The sequence below is a fragment of the Sapajus apella genome, unplaced genomic scaffold (assembly GCF_009761245.1).
Source record: "Sapajus apella isolate SASKATOON/1434 unplaced genomic scaffold, GSC_monkey_1.0 scaffold1, whole genome shotgun sequence".
NCBI lineage: Eukaryota > Metazoa > Chordata > Mammalia > Primates > Cebidae > Sapajus > Sapajus apella.
In genome coordinates, this window is record NW_022436941.1 from 9,689,091 (window position 1) to 9,704,341 (window position 15,251).

Here is a 15,251-nt window from a genome sequence, read left to right on the forward strand (position 1 = left end):
GTGATGAAAATTACAGTAACTAAAATGAAAAATTTGCTAGAGAACCACACTAAGACACATTATATTCAAACTTTTAAAAGCCCAAGACATGGACAATTATAAAAGCCAGTATTATTGTAACAACAGTTTGTTACTCCACTTTCTGTTTTCTACCTGGTGTAAGATACTGATCCATTAAAAAAAAGTTTAAGGTTGGGCACTATGGCTCATGCCTGAACCCCAGCACTTTGGGTGGCCAAGGTGGGAAGATTGCTTAAGCCCAGGAGTTTGAGACAAGCCTAGGCAACATAGGGAGACCCCCATCTTCACAAATGGAAAAAAATTAGCCAGGTATGGTGGCATGCACCTGTGGTCCTAGCTACTTGGGAGGCTGAGGCAGGAAAATCATTTGAGTATGGGAGATCAAGGTTGCATGAGCTGTGATTGCACCACTACACTCCAGCCTGGTGAAATAGCAAGACTACACCTTTCCAAAAACAAAGAATGTGTAAAAGCTAATATTATTATAATTTTGGTTTATGATTCCACATTTTGTTTTCTATTTAAGATGATAATGCATTTAAAAGAATTATTTTTTTTTTGGCACACTAAAGATATAGTATCTACAACTGACATGACCACTGAAAAAGGTGGCGATGGAGCTATAAGGGAGCAGATGCATGTTATTGAAGTTAAGCTGGTATAAATTCAACTTAGAGTGCTATAACTGTAGAATGTTAGAGGTAATCCCTATGGTAACCACAAAGAAAATAGCTATAGAATATACAGAAAAGAAAATGAGAAAGGAATTTAAATATTTCACTACAAAAAGTCAACTAAACACAAAAGAACCCAGTAATGCAGGAAATAAAGGACAAAAAGAAGCTGAAAAGGCATATAAAAAACAAATAGCAAAATGACAGAAGTTAAGTCTCTCCTTATCAGTAATTACTTAAATGTAAATAGATTTTTTCCAGATTTTATATATATATATATACACACACATATATGTGTATGTGTATATATATATATATTATTGCATTTTAGGTTTTGGGGTACATGTAAAGAACATGCAGGATTGTTGCATAGGTACACACATGACAGTGTGGTTTGCTGCTTCCATCCCTGTCACCTATATCTGGTATTTCTCCCAATGTTATCCCTCCCTAACTCCCTACCCTGCACTGTTCCTCCCTAGTCGCCCTCCACAGACCCCAGTGTGTGATGCTCCCCTCCCTGTGTCCATGTGATCTCATTGTTCAGCACCTGCCTATGAGTGAGAACATGCGATGTTTGATTTTCTGTTCTTGTGTCAGTTTGCTGAGATTGATAGTTTCCAGTTTCATCCATGTCCCTACAAAGGACATGAACTCATCATTTTTTATGGCTGCATAGTATTCCATGGTGTATATGTGCCACATTTTCCCTGTCCAGTCTATCATCGATGGGCATTTGGGTTGGTTCTAAGTCTTTGCTTTTGTAAACAGTGCTACAATGAACATACATGTGCATGTGTCCTTATAATAGAATGATTTATAATCCTTTGGATATATACCCAGTAATGGGATTGCTGGGTCAAATGGAATTTCTATTTCTAGGTCCTTGAGGAATCGCCACACTGTCTTCCACAATGGTTGAACTAATTTACACTCCCACCAACAGTGTAAGTGTTCCTATTTCTCCACATCCTCTCCAGCATCTGTTGTCTCCAGATTTTTTAGTGACCGCCATTCTAACTGGCGTGAGATGGTATCTCAGTGTAGTTTTGATTTGCATTTCTCTAATGACCAGTGGGGATGAGCATTTTTAGTATGTTTGTTGGCCTCATATATGTCTTCTTTTGAAAAGTGTCTGTTCATATCCTTTGCCCACTTTTGAATGGGTTTTTTTTTTTTCTTGTAAATCTGTTTTACTTCTTTGTAGATTCTGGATATTAGCCCTTTGTCAGATGGGTAGATTGCAAAAATTTTTTCCCATTCTGTTGGTTGCTGGTTCACACTAATAATTGTTTCTTTTGCTATGCAGAAGCTCTGGAGTTTAATTAGATCTCATTTGTCTATTTTGGCTTTTGTTGCCAATGCTATTGGTGTTTTAGTCATGAAGTCCTTCCCTATGCCTATGTCCTGAATGGTTTTGCCTAGGTTTTCTTCTAGGGTTTTTATGGTGTTAGGTCTTATGTTTAAATCTTTAATCCATCTGGAGTTAATTTTAGTGTAAGGTGTCAGGAAGGGGTCCAGTTTCTGCTTTCTGCACATGGCTATCCTGTTTTTCCAACACCATTTATTAAACAGGGAATCCTTTCCCCATTGCTTGTTTTTGTGAGGTTTGTCAAAAATCAGATGGTTGTAGATGTGTGGCGTTGCCTCCGAGGCCTCTGTTCTGTTCCATTGGTCTATATCTATATCTCTGTTTTGGTACCAGTATCATGCTGCTTTGATTACTGTAGCCTTGTAGTATAGTTTGAAGTCAGGTAGCGTGATGCCTCCAGCTTTGTTCTTTTTGCTTAGAATTGACTTGGCTATGTAGGTTCTTTTTTGGTTCCATATGAAGTTTAAGGTGTTTTTTTCCCCCCCTAATTCTGTGAAGAAAGTCATTGGTAGCTTGATGGGGATAGGATTAAATTTATAAATTACTTTGGGCACTATGGCCATTTTCATGATATTGATTCTTCCTAACCATGAGCATGGAATGTTTTTCCATCTGTTTGTGTCCTCTCTTATTTCCTTGAACAGTGGTTTGTAATTCTCCTTGAAGAAGTCCTTCATATCCCTTGTTAATTGTATTCCTAGGTATTTTATTCTCTTTGTAGCAATTGTGAATGGCAGTTCCCTCATGATTTGGCTCTCTGTCTACTATTGGTGTATAGGAATGCTTGCGATTTTCGCACATTGATTTTGTATCCTGAGACTTTGCTGAAGTTGTTTATCAGCTTAAGGAGATTTTGGGCTGAGATGATGGGGTTTTCTAAATATACAATCATGTCATCTGCAAACAGGGACAATTTGATGTCCTCTCTTCCTATTCAAATACCCTTTATTTCTTTCTCTTGCCTGATGGCCCTAGCCAGAACTTCTAATACTATGTTGAATAAGAGTGGTGAGAGAGGGCATCCTTGTCTTGTGCCAGTTTTCAAAGGGAATGCTTCCAGTTTTTGCCCGTTCAGTATGATATTGGCTGTAGGTTTGTCATAAATAGCTCTTATTATTTCAATGTACAATCTATCAATTACCTAGTTTATTGAGAGTTTTTAGCATAAAGAACTGGTGAATTTTGTCAAAGGCCTTCTCCACATCTATTGAGATAATCATGTGGTTTTTGTCTTTGGTTGTTTATGTGATGGATTACATTTATAGATTTGTGTATGTTGAACCAGCCTTGCATCCCAGGGATGAAGCTGACTTGATTATGATGGATAAGCTTTTTCATGTGTTGTTGGATTTGGTTTACCAGTATTTTATTTTATTTTATTTTTTGAAATTTAAAGAAAAAATTTATTGAAGATCTGAAAAACAATTCCTAAAAGATTGAATTTTCCAGAAAACTAGCTACACAATGCATTGCATCTATCATGTTAAAACGTGCATTAGACACAAATACAAAAACCATGAAACAAGCCACCATTCTTCAACAATTTGAGTAAAGATAAAATGCCTAAGTAACAACATGGATGACTTGCAAAGGATGGGCTCTTTACCTTAAGCACCATTAAAAAAAAAAAAAAAGGAGCACAAATGGATGAGTGTGTTCAGTTATATACATTGAATTGAACCTTTGGCACTAGGAATCAGAGCATTTTGTCATATAGCATTAACACATATTATAAAAGTGCGTAGTGTCAAAGGAATAGAACCACCAGCATTCAAAAGCAGCTTTGTCAACTAGGCAATAAAACACTCTACAGCATATCCCTCTGTTGTCCATCATTGAATACACTGGCAGCAACATTAAAAAAAAAAAAAAAAAAAAAAGAAAAGAAAAAAGGAGCTATTACCCCTTTTATTTTCTCTGTTTAACATCAAACAGAAAACAAACATCAATTGTTATACACTAACATCTTCAAAGCACATCGTTTGTACAAGAGATAGACTAAGAACAAAAACGTGTTTACGAAGATCCAAACGTGAGTGAGTGAGAGCGTCTCTCACACAGCTTTCCGATGGTACTCAGGAGGAGCCACTTCATAATCACTGGCACTAAACAAAGTTGCAGAATTCTTTGCCAGGTACTTTAGGAAATCGTGAAGATAATTCAGTAATAAAGCAAGGCTTTTCTCATCCAGAGGTGTATAGGCCAACATTGCTCCAATTCGTACAAATAGTCTCAGTAGATGTGGCGCTCCATACACCTGGGACATGGGTGCATCAGGGTGATCTGCAAGAATTTCGGCATACTGTGGTCTGTCAAATTTGTAGAGTAGCTGGGTACCCAACATTACATTGAAGTATTCTTTTATCCCTGCCACAACTTCATTAACCGCATACTCCTTATTATCTGTGTTTCCACGAGATTTCTTGTAATTTGCATAATCCTCAAGAATGGAATCCACATTCTTCTTGGCAGGAAGATAAAAGAGCTGCTTTTGCCTGGTAATTAAGTCCCAGTCATCAACAAACCACGGTTTTAGTTCTTCAGGAATCTTTACTTTAACTTCAACTCTGTTCATGAATGTTTCCTCATTTTCAACAGTAGGATCTACCCGGGCCCTTTTCTTCCTAGGAGGCTGAGGGGTCTCACTGGTACTGCCACCATCTCCATTTCCAGGTGTTTTCTGTTTGTTCTTTTTTGTTTTCACTTCAACATTTTTCTGTTGCAGACCAGATGTCTTCTTTCCTGGGGCAGCCCCTCTCATCTTCCCTTCTGCATACTGCTCCTGATTGACTTTTTGAAGTTCTCGCTGTTTCTGCAAATTGGTGTCCACATATTTGAGTACTCGGCTCTCCGGAACCCACTCATCACAATTTTTATTCCAACCACTGTAATATATGAAGTATTTCACTTGTTTGTCCTTTATGGCAACCTTTACACACTTTGCTTTATACAGAAGAGGCCCATGAAAGCACAGCACTCGCTCACCCTCCTGGAATTTAGGCTTCGGGTTCTGCTTCGGCGCCATTTATCGGTTTACCAGTATTTTATTGAAGATTTTTGCATCTATGTTCATCATGGATATTGGCCTGAACTTTTCTTTTTCAGTTGTGTCTCTGCCAGGTTTGGTATCAGGATGATGGCGGTCTCATAAAATGAGTTAGGGAGGATCCCCTGTTTTTGTATTGTTTGGAATAGTTTCAGAAGGAATGGTACCAGCTCCTCTTCGTACCTCTGGTGGAATTTGGCTGTGAACCTGTCTGGTCCTGGGCTTTTTTTGGTTGGTAGGCTATTAATTGCTTCCTCAACTTCAAACTTCATTATTGGTCGATTCAGGGATTCAACTTCTTCCTGGTTTAGTCTTGGGGGGGTGCAAGTATCCAGGAATTTATCCATTTCTCCTAGATTTACTGGTTTATATGCATAGAGGTGTTGTAGCAATCTCTGATGGTAGTTTGTATTTCTGTGGAATCGGTTGTGATATCTCCTTTATCATTTTGTATTGCATCTATTTGACTCTTCTCTGTCTTCTTTTTTATTAGTCTGGTTAGCAGTCTATCTGTTTCGTTGTTCTTTTACAAAAACCAGCTCCTGTATTTATTATTTTTTTATGTTTCTATCTCCTTCACTTCTGCTCTGATCTTTGTTATTTCTGGTCTTCTGCTAGATTTTGAGCTAAAGGAGCATGTTCTAAACCAATACAGGGAAACTAAGAACCTTGAAAAAAGGTTAGATGAAATGCTAATGTGAATAACCAGCATAGAGAAGAACATAAATGACTTGATGGAGCTGAAAAGCACAGCACAAGATCTTCATGAAGCATATACAAGTTTCAATAGCTGAATTGATCAAGTGGAAGGAAGGATATTAGCAACTGAAGACCAACTCAATGAAATAAGGTAAGAAGGTAGGATTAGAGAAAAAAGAGTGAAAAGAAATGAACAAAGCCTCCAAGACTTATGGGATTATGTGAAAAGACTGAATCTACATTTGATAAGTGTACCTGAATGTGATGTCAAGAATGAAACCAAGTTGGAAAACACTCTTCAGGATACTATCAGGGAGAACTTCCCCAACCTAGCGAGGCAGGCCAACATTGAAATTCAGGAAATACGTAGAACACTGCAAAGATATTCCTCAAGAAGAGCAATCCCAAGGCACATGATCATCATTCACCAGCGTTGAAATGAAGGAAAAAATGCTAAAGGCAGCCAGAGAGAAAGGTAGGGTTACCTTTCTTTCGAGGGAAGGGAAGCCCATCAGACTCACAGCAAATCTCTCAGCAGAAACCTTATAAGCCAGAAGAGAGTGGGGGCCAATATTCAACATCTTTAAAGAAAAGAATTTTCAACCCAGAATTTCATATCCAGGCAAGCTAAGCTTCATAAATGAAGGAGAAATAAAATCCTTTACAGACAAGCAACTGCTGAGAGGTTTTGTTACCACTAGGCCTGCCTTACAAGAGCTCCTGAAGGAAGCACTAAACATGGAAAGGAACAACTAGTACCACTGCAAAAGCATACCAAATGGTAAAGACCATTGACACTATGAAGAAACTGCATCAACTAATGGGCAAAACAATCAGTTAGTATCAAATTGGCAGGATCAAATTCACACATAACAATATTAACCTTAAATGTAAATGGGCTAAATGCCCCAATTAAAAGACACAGACTGGTAGATTGGATAAAGAGTCAAGACCCATCAGTGTGCTCTACTCAGGAGACCCATCGCACATAGATGCAAAGACACACATAGACTCAAAATAAGGGGATGGAGGAAGATTTACCAAGCAAATGGAGAGCAAATAAAAGCAAGGGTTGCAATCCTAGTCTTTGATAAAACAGACTTTAAACCAACAAAGATCAAAAGAGACAAAGAAGGACATTACATAATGGTAAAGGGATCAATGCAACAAGAAGAACTAACTATCCTAAATATATATGCACCCAATGTAGGAGCACCCAGATACATAAAGCAAGTTCTTAGTGGCCTATGAAGAGACTTAGACTCCCACACAATAATAGTGGGAGACTAGAACACTCCACTGTCAGTATTAGAGAGAAGAATGAGACAGAAAATTAACAAGGAAATCCAGGACTTGAACTCAGATCTGGACCAAGTGGACCTAATAGACATCTATAGAACTCTCCACCTTAAATCCACAGAATATACATTCTTCTCAGCACCACATCACACTTACTCTAAAATTGACCACATAATTGGAAGTAAATCACCCCTCAGCAAATGTAAAAGAATGGAAATCATAACAGTCTCTCAGACCACAATGCATTCAAATTAGAACTCAGGATTAAGAAACTCACTCAAAACTGCACAAGTACATGGAAACTGACCAACCTGCTCCTGAATGACGACTGGATAAACAATGAAATGAAGGCAGATATAAAGATGTTCTTCAAGACCAATGAGAATGAAGACACAACATATCAGAATCTCTGGGACACTTTTAAAGCAGTGTCTAGAGGGAAATTTATAGCACTAAATGCCCACCTAGAAGCGACAAATGATCTAAAATCGATACCCTACTGTCACGATTAAAAGAACTAGAGGAACAAGATCAAACAAATTCAAAATAGGTTTATGGAAACTAAGTGGTCTCCAGGATAACACAGAAAAACAATTTAGTTTTTTTTTTTTTTTGGAGAAATTTAACAAAGAGGTTGAAATAATTAAAAAATAGTAAACAGAAATGTTGGAACTGATAAATATATTTGCTGAACTGAAAAATTTATTATAGGCTCTCAACAGCAGAATGGATCAAATACAGGAAAGAATAAGTGAACTAATTGAAAATAGTCAGAGGAGAAAATAGAATGAAAAGGAATGCATATTGCCTACAGGATATAGAAAGTCAGCTCAAAAGAGAAAATCTAAGAATTATTGGTACTCAAGAAGGAATGGAGCAAGAGCAAGGGGTAGAAAGCTTATACAAAGAAATGACAAAGGCAATAAAATTACTAAGTTGAAGAGTATCTACACTTCCATGTTTATGGCAGCAACATTCACAATAGCCAAGGTAGGGAATCAACTCATGTTTATCAACATCAACTCATGTTCATCCATTTTCTTTCTTTGATAAATGGAGAAAGAAAATGTGGTATATAACTATGATGAAATACTATTCTACCATAAAAAGAAGAAAATTCTGTAATTTGTGACATGTATGAACCCACATAACATTATGTAAAGTGAAATAACCTGGGCATAGAAAGACAAATACCACATGATCTCACTCATAAGTAGAATCTAAAAAAGTTGGATTCATAGAGAAGACAGCAGAAGTGTGTTACCCAAGGCTGGGTTGCTTGGGGGAAGTGGAGGATGAGGAGATGTTAAAGGATATATTAATACAGTTAAATAGGAGGAATACATTCAAGAGATCTATTGTACAGCATAGTGACTATAGTTAGTGAACATATATTACATTCTTGAAAAAGATACTGGATGTTAAGTGTTCTCATCACAAAAATGATAACTATGTGGAGTAATGCAATTGTTAATTAGCTGGATTTAACTCTTCCACAATGTATAGATACTTTAATACATTATATTGCACATGATAAGTACGTTTCTAAAAAAGTGGGAAGGGCTATATTTCAGAAAGGAGTAGGACTAGTAAAATGTGTCAAGGAAAGAAAGAAAGAGGATCATTTAGTTTCCTGGTACCATTAAACGCAGCTGAGACTGATGCCCAGGATCCGATTTTAGTAGTTTTAGCTTCCTCTAGGCACAGAACTTCAGCTTCTTCTTATCTCTTCTATGAGATCAGGAATGTTTCTGGTAGTTTACAGAGAATGGTTATTTCTTCATAGGAAGAACAAAATCTGATTGTATTCTGCCAGGCTTATACATGATTTGGTTGAGATATTTTAGGACAATAAACTATGCATAGTTAGTCCCTCCTATATTTAACAGTGCCACTAGCCTTCCTTCTAGGTGGCTTCACTTATTCCTAGCCTGGGAGTGTCCCCAGAACATATTCACTAAAATATGAGGTTTTGTAGAGAGAAGGTGAGAAAAAGAAACCTGGTGACTGAGAGCTACTATCGCTCATGATTAAATCCTGGCCTATACCTCTTGACTTTTCCTCTTCACCCTTTCTCTTTACCGTGTCCTAGACAATGTCCAAATATATTTCTCTTGCAATCTGAGTAAATTTCAAAGGCTCCATGTTGCCCAGTCTCAGCATGCTGTCACATTTAAAGAAAGAGTTGATCAGGCTAGACAGGGTGGCTCATGCCTATAATCTCAGCACTTTGGGAGACTGAGGCGGGAGGATCATTTGAGCTCAGGAGTTTGAGATTAGCATTGGCAACTTCGTGGGACCCCTATCTCTACAAAAAAAAAAAAATTAGCTGAGTGTGGTGGCACATGCCTGTCCCAGTTACTTGGCAAGCTGAGGTGGGAGGGTCACTTGAGCCTGGGAGGTCAAGGCTACTGTGAGCCATGATGGCCCCACTGCACTCCAGCCTGGGTGACAGAGTGAGATCCCATCTCAAAAGAAAGAAAGAAAGAAGGAAAGAAGGAAGGAAGGAAGGAAGGAAGGAAAAAAAGAGTTGATCAATGAAAAGTATGTAATTAAAATTAATTCAAACCTTTACTTAAGTCTCTCAAAGAACATTGATGGAGATCCAATTCAAAATTCACAGGATCATTTTTAAAGCTAGCTGTTTTCCCATTCTTCTCACCCTCCAGCTATCTCACAGCCCCCATGCTTCCATGGATTATGAATCCCTGTCAGATTCCTTAGTTCTCTGTGCTCACTGATGACTTATTTCTGCGCAATAGGGTTGAGTGGTGGTTGGGGAAGAGACATGCCAAAAGTTCCTTAGTGGGCTGTGGTAAAAGAGTCTATTGGTTTTGATTACAATGTACTTGAACTTTTAACGCTTTATTGCAATTACTTACCTACATGTTTTTCTCTAACACTTAGATCAGCAGTCTTCCAGAGAAGTATCCTAGTCCACTAATGCGTGGGAATCAGGCTGGAGTTATACTATTGCTCAGGGAATTGTGTACAATTTTCACTGTATGCCAAAGCCTGAAATAAGTGACTATAAAAATCTGGATATATGGAGGCAGTAAAATTTTACACAGAAAAATCTGAAAGGGTAGGGACAGCCACTACATGCATTTCTATTCCTTAGTTGTAGAAAGAATGAATATATGCATTTTCATTATGTAGACTGGGACTTATTTATGCCTTAAACTACAGTAATTATAATGTAGGTCTTAATCACAGATCAGTTTCTTTCAGCTTGAAGTTATTAGCACAGATTTTATGACCTACACATTTCTAAAAGGAATTAATTGGAGAGGAGGAATGAAGAAGAAAGAAGGCAAAGGCCAATTCTTTTTTTTTTTTTTTTTTGACTGTCCTAAATTGTTTATTAGGTATGAATTTTGCAAACTTTACTTATATTAGAGGTAACGGTGGAGCTGGAGAGTATTGCGCCTTCTCCAAGCTGCCCGGCGAGAACCACCAATAGAGTGGTGGAACTTACGGCCCTTTCCAAGGCCACGGCTCTTTGGGCCTGCAGATGTCAGCCCACGCATCTCCCTGTACTTGTGGACTGGTTTGGTGATCCATTGGGTGTCAGGATTTCTTCTGATAGCTTTGTGGAATGGATCAATGAGGATAACCCCAAAAAATTTGTATGTGGAATCTTGGCCAACCCAGTAAGAATTCAGGACTCTTAGAGCCCCACAGTGGCGTCCAGCTCGCTCCTCTGCAACAGACTGAAGGCTTCGAGCAAACTTCAGCTGGTTAACACCATGATGGACAGGCTTGCCGTAAAATTGCACCCTTGGGAACTGGGCGTTTTCGGCCACCACGGTGAACACGAATCCTGTATATAATGCAACCTTGCTTGGCCGTGTAGTCCAGTTGGCGCACTTTATCAGGCCGAGTGCGAGGGGAGCCCTGTGGAGAGCACAGAGCTGGCGGTACTGCCAGCAGCGGACCCTCAGAAGAAAGCGCATGACATCAGACTGCTTCTTTCTCCATGGCTCCTGGATGTACTTATATGCACCCATCTTGGCTTACCTGATGGCTGCCGCCAGACGGAAAGGAAAGAGCTATACTCCCCGTAAAGGCCAATTCTTAACTCAGCTGATGGATAGGACTTTTAGTAACTTTTCATTTTTTTTTTTCTCCAGGAAGGATAATGAATCTTACATTATCAGTTCAGATCTCATGATGCAGGATTTGCTTGAAACCCAGCATGATATTTGCTGCTAGAGATTTTATGACTCTGTATTGATTCTGTACTAAAAGGATATAGAAAACTCATTTAGACAAATAGCGAATGTGTGCTGGATGATTTCTCTCTTTCTCTCTCTTTAACTTTGCTTTGTCATATACAATTGCCACTCCTTGTGCTTGTGTGCTCATGTGACTGTATTCTCCTGGGTAGGATTCCATCTATTTAATTTACCAAACCTGTGATGCCATCCCGTTGGGTTGGAAAAAGTAGATGTGGTTTGGGTGCCAGAGTATGAAAATTCAGTTTCTGCTAATGTACATATCAAATCAGCAAATCACCAGATAAGTCAGTGGTAGAGAATTAAAAGTCACAACCTTGGACAATAGTACAGACTTTTCCAAATAAACATTAATTTCATTTTTCTATCAATGTTTTCTTCTTATAATATCAGTACCTTCTTGGAGTGGGTTTAACAGGAAAAAATTTGCCTTAATCATTCTTTTATGTGACATTTTAGTGACCATCTTTTTGTTGGATTATTTAAATGGAGAATTATAAACTATTTTACATTATAAAGACTTGTAAAGGACTTGTAATCTTTGAAAAATAGCATAGCAAGATTTAGGTCATCTTGCCAACTGGTCTGAATTATTGCAACTCCACACAGCAACTATTAGTCTTTTTCTTATTTTTGATTGCTTTGGATTTATCATAAATTTAATAACATACGTTTATACTTAGTATGTTTCTCTTTTTTTGTTCCCAAAACAAAAAGTATATTATTTTTATTCTTTATAAATTTTGGACTTTTATATATTTTTAATGTTAAACTTTTTTTTTTTTTTCAGGTGAATACCAATAGAAACTATTTAAACCAGGTAGGAATTCAACTGTTGGAGAAGTGATTGTAATTGTTTTGTTACACTTCTGCCCTTGTAGACAACATGTATTTGGGTCTTTCCTATCCACTTTGCCAGTCTCTCTTTCAAGTAGTATATTTAGACCACTCAAATGTAAAGTGATTTTTGATATAGTTGGAGTAATCTCTGACCACATTTTAAATGTTCTCTATTTACTTGTTCTTTCTTTCACCCTTTTCTGCCTTCTCTGGTTTTAATTGAACATTGTATATGATTTCATTTTCTCTCTTGTCTTAGCATATCAATTATACTTAATAATTTTTTTAGCAGTTGCCCTGCAGTTTGCAGTATATGTTCATAACTAATCTAATTTCACTTTCAAATAACACTGTACTGCTTCATGAATAGTACAAGTTCTTACGAGAGAGTATACCAATTCCTCTCTCCTGCACTTTATAACTTTTTTGCTGCTATTCATTTCCCTTATCTGTAAGCTATAATCATTGAATGCACTGTTTCTACTATTACTTTGAATGGTTAACTGTTAGGTCAATCAAGAATAAGAAAAACAGGCTGGGTGCGGTGGCTCAGGCCTGTAATCCCAGTACTCTGGGAGGCTGCAGTGGGAGAATCACTTGAGGCCAGGAGTTCAAGACCAGCCTAGACAATATAATGAGACCCCATGTTTACAGAAAATTAAAAACAAGTAGCCAGGCATGGTGGTGCTCATTTGCAGCCCCAGCTACTTGGCAGCTGAGGTGGGAGGCTTGCTTGGGAGTCCAGGAGTTGGAGGCTGCAGGGAGCTATGATTGAGCCACTGAAGTACAGCCTGGGTGACATAGCAAGACAGAGACAGGCTGTATTTATTGTTTGCTGTGGCTATAGTGTCAGGGGCTACAATTTCCTCTGGTGTCCCTGTTTTCGTGTCCTGTGTTGTCTTTGGGGTTTCCTGGAGACTCCTTATACAGAAACTGAGGCATGAAGTGTTTTTTTAGTGGTAATCCCCTGTTTTATAGAGGAGTACTATTAATGTGGTGGTAAGGTGTGAGGGGAAGGCATTCTATAGGCCTGTGATTAGGCCTCAGTCTTTTAATGAATCTAAGTTGGGTATTCTCAACTCACATGAAAGGCTGGAGAGGGCTGGATGTCATTTCCCTTCTCCCAGGTTGTCTAGGCTCTGGTAAAACCCCAGTCAGGCTCTGGTAAGTTTCCTTTGAGGGTAAACTTTTTTAAGGAGAACAGAGAGCTCTGCGCATATTTAAAAATGGATGCTCTCCCCCTTTTCCTGTGTTGGGCTCTCCCTGAGCTGGGTTCCCTTGGAGTTTAACTCTGAAGCTAGTCTACCATTGAGACTCTAGCAATTTGTCGGTTTTAGTTTTAAATGTTCTTATTGATATTGTCTCCCGCTGCAGGCTTCTGCTCCTGCTAAGCTGTGATTCTTTCTATATGCCTGTCTGTCTCTCCTCTTTTCCAAGCAGCAGTTTGACCTGTTTGCTCAATTCTCTGATCAAAGAAGAGTTGTTAGTTTTCAGTTTGTTCAGTTTTTTTGTTGTTATGAGAACTGGATTGATAAGTTCAAAGCTCTTTACATGCCAGACTGGAATCTGGAAGTCAACAGGCCTGCTTTAAAGGAAAAAGAAGATAAAATTCTTAACATAAAAGCAGTAGTCTATGGACAATTCAGAATAAGAATTATCATCTGACTACCAGTCTCACATTTAATCACTTGCTTGTTATGTTAGTAACATCTGGAGTATCCACATTACAGTTGTGTATATTATTAGGACTTAAATATGAAGAGTAAAACAGGCTTTGAGATTACAATTCAAGTCCCACAATTGGTTAGATGTTCATTTCCCTCAGGCTCTCTGTATATGCTGTTTCCTCTTCCTGGGATACCATTCCCCCATTAAATGAGATTCTGGCAGGGGATGGGGGCAGGCAGGAATAAGTATTCTCCAATAAGTTCCCTAAGTGATTCTGATAATAAACAGAGTTCTGGAACTATTGGATGACACATGGTTTTCTTTTATTACCCCTGACCCCCAACACAGGGTTTTTGGGTCCTTAGCCCCTTCTCTACAATTCTTTCATCTTATCATTCACCACATTGCACCATAATGACTTCTAATGACCTATGCCTTTGAGTTCTGTGAGGGCAGGGCCTCTATTCTAACCCCAGTTGTTTGTTTTAATGCACAATAAAGTGATTATGTCCTGGTTTGATCAGGATAATCCCAGTTTATGCTGGTGCTCCCAGCATAAACTCCCTTCACTCCCACAGTCCCCTGGTTGTGATGATAAATTATGATTACCCTAGTTGCAAGAATCTCTTGTCAAATCCTTTGTAAAAGATTGAAGATTTTTAGTCATTCATGTAATAATTTTACCGTTTTCCTTGGAGAACAGACATAATTAACAGACTGTGACTGTTGTTTATTATTTTAATTTACCTCTTATTGTAACTTATGAAGCCAAGGTTTTTGTGTCCCTTTCCCAGAAGAAATATAAATCTTGCTGAATCCTAGCATTATTTTTTTGGTACATTGTACCAGCTTGACTTTGATCTATCGGAAAATAAGAAAATAAAAGAGCCCTATCCATTAGTACCTCAAATTAGGTATCAAATTTGTGATAGGATATAACCATTAAACTTTTACTAAATATTGTAATAGGATTAGAGCATAGACCCATGATGTCTGCCCAAGGAGACATAACATTAACCTAACCTAACCTAACCTAATCCAACAACAGTTAACATTGCCAAAATGCCTTGTGTCCCTGAAGTACTTTACCTGGTTGCGACCACATGGCTTAACTAAGATTTTGAGCAAATCTCTCTCATTGTTTTTTATAACCAGTTGAGCTCTTCTAGGATGGGGACCCAGACTACTCTGGCAGTAAGCCATCCTACCTTATAGCAGAGGGCCAGAAAACATTTGAGTATTTTTTTGGCAGTGTGTTGGAGAGGAGATAAAGGGATAGTATACCTGTTTCTGGCTCTTAGAGTCTGAAGCTTCCATCTAATTGTGACTAAAGAGGAAAGAGATTTCTAACATTGGCAGATTATAAAACAGATGATATATAGTAGATATGTGAT

At 38.2% G+C, this 15,251-nt stretch overlaps 2 pseudogenes across 2 annotated transcripts; both read right to left on the reverse strand.

Moving 5' to 3' along the window:
• Positions 1–3,446: 3,446 nt before the first annotated feature.
• LOC116538474 lies at positions 3,447–5,092 on the reverse strand (annotated as a pseudogene). The gene has a single exon (XR_004263652.1). The product of XR_004263652.1 is annotated as a mortality factor 4-like protein 1 pseudogene (transcript).
• A 5,346-nt stretch (positions 5,093–10,438) lies between these two features.
• LOC116538568 lies at positions 10,439–13,880 on the reverse strand (annotated as a pseudogene). Its single transcript, XR_004263698.1, has 2 exons — positions 13,877–13,880; positions 10,439–11,150 (listed from the first exon to the last, which is right to left on the reverse strand). The product of XR_004263698.1 is annotated as a 60S ribosomal protein L15 pseudogene (transcript).
• Positions 13,881–15,251: the final 1,371 nt, after the last annotated feature.